This window comes from Zingiber officinale, chromosome 5B (genome assembly GCF_018446385.1).
Source record: "Zingiber officinale cultivar Zhangliang chromosome 5B, Zo_v1.1, whole genome shotgun sequence".
In the NCBI taxonomy this organism is placed as follows: domain Eukaryota; kingdom Viridiplantae; phylum Streptophyta; class Magnoliopsida; order Zingiberales; family Zingiberaceae; genus Zingiber; species Zingiber officinale.
In genome coordinates this window covers 112,972,192-112,982,139 of record NC_055995.1, presented here as the reverse complement: position 1 = coordinate 112,982,139, position 9,948 = coordinate 112,972,192, and the positions used below count along the sequence as shown (strand labels likewise).

Below are 9,948 nucleotides of genomic sequence, written 5' to 3'. Positions count from 1 at the left end.
TCTTTTATAGTCCTTTTTGATCGCCCATATAACCCTCAGGAGACCCTAGTCATCTGATCTAACTCTATCGTGACTTTATCCGTTTCCAGGCATCTATATCCTCTCTGGTTACCCAAACCTCTGATCTCTTGGATCATGTATATCACTCGAAGTACACTGGTTCGGTCAGCTTCTGATCTAAAACTCCTGCATAATAGGCTTACCATAAATAGAATAATAGTATAAAAAAGATAGTTCACAACTGTTCAGTCTTGACTTTGGATTTCCATTGAAATTTTGGGTCAGGCTGACACCTACTGTTCCCTCAAGGGAACACGTCTGTACCTACTCCACTCAAGAAAGTTTACATGCATACCAAACATCCAGTCTTACAGACTTGTTTGGACTTCTTGGTCAACATCCAATCCTCTGACCCCAGAACTTCCTCTGATGTCCGGTCCTATCTGACCTATCGACCTTCTAAACATCCAATCTACTAACCCGTCTAGACTTCCACCATGGTCTCCTTGATCTGCTAGGGCTTCTACCTTATCTAGTATCTGGTCAACCTACACTACTAGGGTTTTTATCCACCTAGAATTTAGTCAACTTGACCTACAAAGACTTTCCTAGTTCTGCTCTCTGCACACTTGATCAATTCTATTAGATCACAACGCAGCTTAACTTTGAACTTTTACCAACATCAAAACCAAGTTCGATTATCTGGTACTCCCTATACCAATAGGATTTTCTATGTCAAACGTCATGCATACTAATACTCATATCAGATGCATAATATCTAACTTTAAACCCATTGCTAGATATCAAAATACTAATTTGATTATTTAGTGCTGCTTGCACCAACAATCTCCCACTTTTGATTTTTGACAACATAGTTTAAAATTAGAGGAAAATAACTTCTCTAAAGAATTTATAGGTAAAGTTTGTTTGACAATTTTAACTTTAAATCATAAAGTTTAACAAACTTAAACTTTAATTCAAAACTCCAAATTGAAATTCTAACAAATAAGTTAGGTATTAATGACATGTAGCTGACTAGCGGTCTCACCCTCCTGCATTTTGACATTAAACAATTTATTTTAAAATAAATCTCTTTTTGTTACCTTAGCGTCGTTGGTTTCCTCATGCAGTTCTATGAGCTTGTCCCAAAGTTCTTTTGCGTTTTCATGTGGGCCGACGCAGTTCAGCTCTTCTTTCGTTAGCCAACACTGAATTTTGTTGAGAGTTTTGAAGTCGATCTGTGCCTTTTTCTTCATTTTCGAATTCCAATGTTCTAGGTCCATTGGAACTCCGACGTTGGCGACTGGAGCTTTGTAGCCTCTGGTGATACTGAACCACTAGTCGAAGTCAGTCTTCAAATACACCTCCATCCGCTTCTTCCAGTAAGGAAGTCGTCACCGTTAAATAGGGGAGGATGAATAGTATTGTACCCTTCAAGTTGTGTCATTTCACAGCTGTAGAAAGAAAAGCTAAAACGAGTTACCAAGACTTGGTCTTGAATTAGCAGTGTTTGAGATAAATAAAATGTAAAAAAAAAATTGAGAGGTGTTGCACCAACCTCAAATTAAAACCGAACGAAAATAATTATCTCAATAGGTAAAGTTTTACCAATTCAGATAGAATAAAAAAAAAACAGTAATTCTCCCAGCTTGATTGGTGGTTGCACCAAATCAGAGCAAAACTTGCTCTAATACCATTTGTTAGATCGATTACGCACATGAGAGAGGGTGGGGAATCACGTGGTTTTAAAAAATTCTCATTTTTTCCATTTTAAAATTTGAGTGCGAACGCAACAAAAAAGAAAAATACGAAAAGCTGGCACGAGAAGAACACAAGTGGTTTATTTGGTTCGGAGCCTTCGGCAACTTCTACTCCAAGACCCAGATCCCGCGGACCTATCGATGGTTAATTTACTATAAACTTCTTCTAGTACCTCCACAAGAGGGAATCGAAGTACAAAGGAACGTTAGAATAAGTGAAACACCTTGCACTTGTCCTTTTGCAGTATTTAATTACACAAAAAAAATTTACCAACACTTTTAGAGATCGAAGTGGGAGCGCTCTTATCGATATCGGTCTATCGACCACAATCAGAAGTCTTTGGAACAGTCATCGAGCGTAGCAGCTTTGCAGTAGAGTCGTAGCAGGAGCCTGGAGCAATCGAAACCTCAAAAGAACGCGTAGTAGCTCGTATAATCGTTGTTGTTCAATGCCTTCTTGTGACTGCCTTATAAAAGGCATGGAAGGCGCCTTCCATAGCCATGGAAGACGCCTCCAATGAGCCAAGTTTGATCCCGAAGTGCCCAGCACTTATCCGCTGCAACGCTAAAATTTTATCATGTGGAAGGCGTCTTCCATAGCCATAGAAGGCGCCTTCTATGAATAATATGAAGGCGCGTTCACTGCTTGAAGGCGCCTTCGGACACTGTTCATCTGAAGATAATTTTTATTCCTGTAAAATAATATTAGTCCAGAAATATCCTACAAAATAAGTATTAGGACAATTTAATAATTATACAGAGTAGTAATTAGTTCCTATCCTTTTAGGACCAGGAACTAGTTAAGGTCTCTGTTTAGGGATCCCAAATTGACCTAAACTGGACCGATGTCTATTGTCCCTTCAACCGAGATGCGTCCTCACTTGATAACTCTCCTCCAATGACTTACTTTAACTTACCAGTTTGGCAGACATCCGGTCAACCCGTCGATCTGTCTGGACTTCGTGTCAGCTATTTGGTCGGCCCGTCAACCTAGCTAGGCTTAGTACCAGTTATCCGGTCGGCCTGTCAACCTAGCTGGATTTCATACCAGCTATCTGGTCGGCCCGTCAACCTAGCTGGATTTCATACCAGCTATCCAATCGACTCGTCGACTTAGTTGGATTTCGTACCAGCTATCCGGTTGGCTCGTCGACATAGCTGGATTTTGTACCAGCTATCCGGTCGGCCCGCTGACCTAGCTGGATTTCTTGCACATTTAATCAAGTGGTTAAATCACAATAAAGTCAACTTAACTTACTTGTCATTTATCAAAATCCGAGTTAGATCTTTAGTGCAAATCGTACCAACACATTCTCCTTCCGTCCCAACTGCTGAGGTGGCCAACTTGCGTAAAGAGGTAGACTTCCAAGTTGGGCTATTACCGGAGATGGAGAGGACTATGAGGGAGTACCAAAAGACATTAGATCTCCAATAGGTGGAAAAAGGAAGCTTAAAATCGTATTTCACGGTAGAGAAACCAAGCTCCGAGCCAAAACTATAATAAAAGCTAAGGTGATATCAGACCTGGCCCAGAAACTGCCCGGCTAGTTGAACTACAGGTTTCTCATGCCTCTGAATCGACTAAGAAGGTTAAAGAATTATCCACTAAGGACCTATTGATTCTAGAGTAACAGAGGGATTTAGACACATAATAAAGAAACATAGCTTGTTTGCAGGCTGAGCTAGAGTCTGCTAAATCCGAGCTAGCGGTGTACTAGGCAGGTGAAGATGAGTATTTTGAAACTAGGCGGAAAGTCTATCTCGAATCTCACAAGTTCGGCCTAAAATTTGGTGAGTGCACCATAAGGATGCTCACCTAAGGAGCTGAAGGAGCGATCCAATAACTTTGTGAGGGTGGCTACCTATCGACAGAGCCACCGAGATGATGCATAAATCGCCAGCGAATTTTAGATGATCTACCGAGAGATCTCTTAAGCATGCTCGATTAAATGTATACCGTGGTTATCTTTGTGCCATGCTAACCTATCTGTATACCTCTTAAACATGATCAATATCCTTGAAAATTTTTGAAAAATGCTTGAATATTTTATTTGAAAATATTTAAAATAACTACGTAATTTTTTAAATTTTACTTAGAATATTTTTAAACAAAAGTTACTTTGAAAATTTAAAAAAAAATACTTAAAATTTTTTTAAACAGTAGTTAAAAATTCTTTTGAAAAATGTTTACAAAAATACCTTGAAATATGCTTCAAAATGTATTTGACAATCTTTGAAAATATTACTTTGCAAATGTTTGAATATTACATTAAAAATATTTTTCCAAGTGTTTGACATTTTTTTAACTTTACATTTTTGAAAAAGTATTTTGAAAATTACTTTGAACAATTTTGAAATTACTTAAAAATTTCTAGATCTTGAAGGTTTTGTCAAAATTACCTTGAAAGTATTTAGAAAGTATTTCACCTTTGTTTGCAAAATATTTAAAAAAATTACTTAAAAAAATTATTGTGAAAAATGCTTGAATTTTTTTTTTTGGAAAACTTTTAGACAAGTGTTTTAGAAAATTCCATTTGAAGTTTATGAAAAAGTGCTTGAAAATCTCCTTTACAAACCTTTTGAAGAAGTACTTGAAACTTTAGAAATTTGTTTTCTCTCCCTAACTGGTTTGCTTAACTTATACTTTTGGTGTGACATATTTACATATTTATTTTAATGAATGTCAAAGGGAGAGGGTAAGAGTTTAAGTAACAAAACGATGAAAAATTAAAAATTTTAACTCTAAAATGATTAAAAGAATAAACAAAAAGTTAAATTATTTAACTTCTCTTAAATCATATTCATATTGTTCTTTTGTATATTTTTCTAACTTTAACACAGGTTATCATTGCATCAAAAAGGAGAGATTGTTTGTATAGTTAACACCAATGGTTAAACTCAAATTTTGATGAATGAAAAATGGATTAAAGTTAAATGTTATATTTGTCTAATTTGTCTACCAAGTGTACAGGATATGAACTTGATGGGTCTAGAGGACCAAAACACTAGGCTGAAGTCCAACTAGATTGATAGCCGGTACGAAGTCCAGATTAGTCGAGATTTGGTAGAAGAAAGTCAAGTTGTGTTGACAACTCACTGAAGTCCAAATTGGTTGAGATCTGGTAGGACGTCCTGGTGGGTCAATGGACCTAACATCAAGGAAGTTTGTGATTGGTAAGTGGAGGTCGACAAATGGAGGAGAGATCCAGTGAGAACACGTTCCTGGTTGAGAGAATAGTAGCTAGGCATTGGTCGATTGAGAGTTTCAACGAAACTCAATGTCAGGATCGAACGATTTTGAGACTATCAAATATTACTCTTCGTTACATATTATTTCTTATCGGCCTAAACTTATAATACAGAAAATTAAAGGCTGGAAAAAGATGCTCCAGGCGCCAAGAGCTTGTCCGAGCGCTTGGACGTCCGAGCACCCAGAGGTGCTCCAGGAGCCCGAACAGGTGGATAGGCACCCGGACGATAGGCTGCAGTGGCACGCTTTAACTGGCCAACCCAAGCCACCGATATGTGTGCTCAGACCGGTTCGGGTGCCCAAAGGTGGATAAAGTTTACCGGATAAACTTTCAACGAGGCGCAACCATGTTAGCACGATCCAGGCACACGGGGATGGTTCGAGGCACCCAAAGAGGTCCTATATAAAGGCCTTCGAGAAGCAGCTTCAAATAATCAATTACTCCAACTTGTGTTCTCATGCGTTGCTCGAAGAAGCTATCCACGACGTTGAAAAGATGCTCCAACAATCAATACTCAATCTCAGACTCTACTTATTGAACGTACATTTTAGTTTATTACATTGTACTAAAATTCTTGTAATATTTACGAGCTTATAGTGATTACATAATGAAAGAACTCAGCGAGTGTGGACATTAGAGTAGGATTCATCGAACGCTCTTAACCAACACTACAAGAAAATTGGGATTTTACAACACTTAAAAGACAACGTTTTTTTCAAAAAGCGTTGTCTTTTTCTTTTTAACAACGCTTTTAGTGAAAAGCGTTGTCTATTTCTTTATTTTCTTACTAATAGACAACGTTTTTTTAAAAACCGTTGTCTATTAGTGAGTTTTATGGGTCAAACACAATGCTTTTTGAAAAGCGTTGTCTATTAGTATTTTTTTTAGCGTCTACGATAACGATTTTTAAAAAGCGTTGTGTATTGTTAAACCCTCATCTAAATCTGGGATAATACAAACCATTGGATCAAGTACCCTTAGGTTTTACTCTCACAACTCCTCCTTATCTTCCCGAACCCCTCTCACAACTCCTCATCTCACGCCTATCTTCCCAAACCCCTCTCACGCCCTCTCCTTCCAACTCCTCCTCTCACGTCCTCTCCAGCAAACCCCTCTCCGGCGAACTCCTCTCCGCGAACCTCCTCTCCTCTGAATTCCTTCACGCAAATGCCCTAGTCACGGTCGCGGGGAGAAGAAGCAAGGATTCTTCTCGGTGCTAAGGGAGGAGGTTGTGAGGGGGTTTTATGATATGGAACTTTACCAAAAGCTGGATGAGGGTTTTAACATGTCGATAGATAGTGTTAGAAGCCTTCAGACGAGCATTGATGGTGGGTCGGCTGCCATGTCCTTGGAAAACAGCAGTGTCGGATCGAACAACTCTAGGACTGGAATACTTCACCATACTGGACTCCGTCTATTCCGGGTGTCAATTTCTCTGTGGGGCATAGCGTGCTGAGACCTGGTAGGGTCTCTCATGCTATGAACGAAGACGCTTTGGCTCAGACCTTGATGGACCCACGGTATCCTACAGAGTCTCTCGAGAACTATGATGAATGGACCCTATATCTAAGGAAGTTGAATATGGGGGTGGCTTTTGCTCAGGGTGCTTTTGGGAAGCTCTACAAGGGTACTTATGATGGACAAGATGTTGCTATTAAGCTGCTGGAAAAGCCTGAGAATGATCTTGAGAGGGCATTGGTCATGGAGCAGCAGTTCAGGCAGGAGGTTATGACGCTCGCAAATCTCAAACATCCAAATATTGTCAGATTTATTGGGGCCTGCAGGAAGCTGATGGTCTGGTGCATTGTGACAGAGTATGCAAAGGGTGGATCAGTGAGGCAATTTCTTATGAAGAGGCAGAATAGATCAGTGCCTCTAAAGCTGGCAGTCAAGCAAGCAATAGACGTTGCCAAGGGGATGGAGTATATTCATGGCTTGGGATTCATACACAGGGATCTTAAGTCTGATAATCTACTTATATTTTCAGATAAATCAATTAAGATTGCTGACTTTGGGGTTGCTCGTATTGAGGTTAAAAGTGAAGGAATGACACCTGAAACTGGAACTTATCGGTGGATGGCTCCGTATGTGAAGTTGGCCTTTCATAAGTTTTTACCATTTTAACATCTATTCAAGTTCTCACTGAGGGACAAGTTTTTTTTCTCATCATTAATTGTATTTGTTGACAAGATAGGATATATTTTTTTTTCCATTCTAGGTCTGTTGACAAGAGTTTTGTACTGCCATATCAGAGTATAAAAAGTGATATTACGCCAATAAAGATAGTAAAGGTATTTAGCATATAACATAGTGTAAGAGTAGGAACGAGAGTTATTAAATGCATGGACAGGGAAGAATCAACAATCTAGATCCAGTTAGGCAATTTTCAGCTAAAAAATGCTCTTGGTAGTGACTGCTGACAATTCATAATAAAAATACTATCTTAGTTTGGTTGAAATATCTTTCCTTCAATGTGGTAATGATTTCTTTGATTGATTTCTGTTCTCATGAATTGCCCATTAGAGCCAAAATATGTATAACTCATAAATATATCCTGTTTTGGAATTTTGTTTTTAGAAAAGAGAAAAAAATAACATTAGCTCTAAATCAACTTAGTTTCTGCATTCAAATTCAGACATTCTCTTTGCCAGAACAAGAGCTAGAGTATTTCCAACTAACATTGCAGGCTCGAGTAGTTGAAACTCATGTCTTGTTCTTGTCTCCAATTTATGCTTATCTTCTTCAACAAGAATCCACATTGATGCTAGAAAAGAAATCAGACCATGCTTACATTAATTTATTTATGCCTCAATCATGGAGATTACCATTTGTGTAACTAGCTCTCTTAGCTTTAAGCATGACTTCTGCGTCATCATAGAGAATAATAGGATCAATTGAATGTTGCAATGCTGCGGTTATCTGCTCCTAAGTAACTTTGGTGCTTGCATTAAAACAACAGGTTACTAAGTTCACATGTGGTGGGTTCCTCATTGGTGTAAGGTTCAACCACGCATCCGCTGATGGCTTAGGATTGGCACAAGTCATTTCCGCCATTGGTGACCTTATATTCTGAAGATTGAAAAGGGCTACTATGGCAATTCTGAAGGTTGTGAGTATTTAATAGTATATAGGTGGTAATAATATCATATTTCACATGATTTACTATGGTTAACATGTTTACTGGTTCAAAAATACCATGTTTACTGGTTCAAAAATGGTTGCTGTACTGATGTGTAAAGAAGGAAGAACGACATCTTATCAAGCATATGGACGTTGTTTTGTGCAAAAGAATCATGAGTTTCAAGTAATAATTAAGATTTTCAATTTGTTCAAGGTTGCGGCCCGAATTGCATGTTAATCAGCTTCCTTCTAGTGATTTGATGGAAAAGGAGATAGTGGGTTGGATAAGAAATGGTTTTCAATCAAATACGAATCCAAATATTAGTACTACATTCATAACTTTACTTATTAACCATAGACAATACCACACTGCTTTTATATTTTGGATGGCTATGATACAGAGTCAAAATCTTACCAACCATATCTAACTATTGGCTATAGCAGTAAACATGGTAATATTTTGTAGAAAATACCATGTTTACTGGTTCAAAAATGATTTTTTGCTACCTTCATATTGACATGTTGAATTTTTAAATCCTTTCTTTGCACTCTAGAATCAAAGCCATATTTTATATGAATAGTTTAGTACATCGAAAAACTACATTTGCTATTGGAAAATTTCAAGTCAAATTGTGTTTGATAAAGCTACAAGTTCTACAAACCAAAGAAACCAGAACATATGTTGATTTCGACTTTAGATCATGTGTAAGAATTCAAATGAAATATATGTTGTTCTTTTTGCACTGCATCTCTAATTATGTATTTACATCTCACAGTGGTTTCCCTAGCATCTCCAATTATACTATTCTTTTTGCTATATTTCCATGGTGGAAACAAAGTAGCACATGTATAGGTGTTTCTCACCTCAAAATATATTGGGAGAGGGTGGATTTTGTTCTGTTTACAAAGGGTGCTTACCTGATGGAAGAGAAGTGGCCGTGAAGCAATTAAAAATTGAAAGTAGGCAAGGTGATCGTGAGTTCAAATCTGAAGTGGAGATTATCAGCCGTGTGCACCATCGCCATTTGGTCTCTCTTGTAGGGAATTGCATATCATACGATCAAAGGCTGCTTGTGTATGATTTTGTGCCCAATGGAACACTTGAATCTCATCTTCATGGTACAATTATTATTTATTTATTGAAGTAGTCTTACCATTTTTTTTTATTGAAAACCAATGGATCTGTTTGATTTATCTCTGCATTTTCAGGGAAGAACACAAGACCTGTAATGGATTGGGCAACCAGGGTGAAGCCGTCAATCCATTTTGATCAATATATCTAGTAGAAGTAAGCATGCAGATCGTTGTCTTCGAGGCCAGCTAGCTATTTTGTATTTTTTTTGTTTTAAATTTGAATGTTACTATCTACTTTGAAACAGAAATATTCAGTCTTTGTGTATAGTTGAATTCTCCTGTAAATACTAATACTTTGTAGTTGAATTCTATTGTTTGGTACGAGTTTGAAATCATTAGCTGAGCTAATTAATGCTATTTTATATGTCAAATTCGAATTTGGACATGGTAAAAGAAAATTAATATTTTTGTAAATATAAAAAAATGATTTTGTAAATAGATTTTTAAAAAAAAAAAATTTCAAAAAGACAACGCTTTTAAAGCGTTGCATAAGTGTTGTCTTTGCCAAAAATAACAACGCTTTTAAAGCGTTGTAATAATGATGTTTTTGCAAAAAATACACAACGCTTTTAAAGCGTTGTAAAAGCGTTGTCTTTGCTACAAACGACAACGCTTTAAAAGCGTTGTCGTTGAGCAGACTTTTAACAACAGTGCCTTTAACAACGCTTTTTCAGGCACAAAGA

At 37.5% G+C, this 9,948-nt stretch overlaps 1 pseudogene; it reads left to right on the top strand.

Moving 5' to 3' along the window:
* Nucleotides 1–6,027: 6,027 nt before the first annotated feature.
* LOC121985384 lies at nucleotides 6,028–9,576 on the top strand (annotated as a pseudogene).
* Nucleotides 9,577–9,948: the final 372 nt, after the last annotated feature.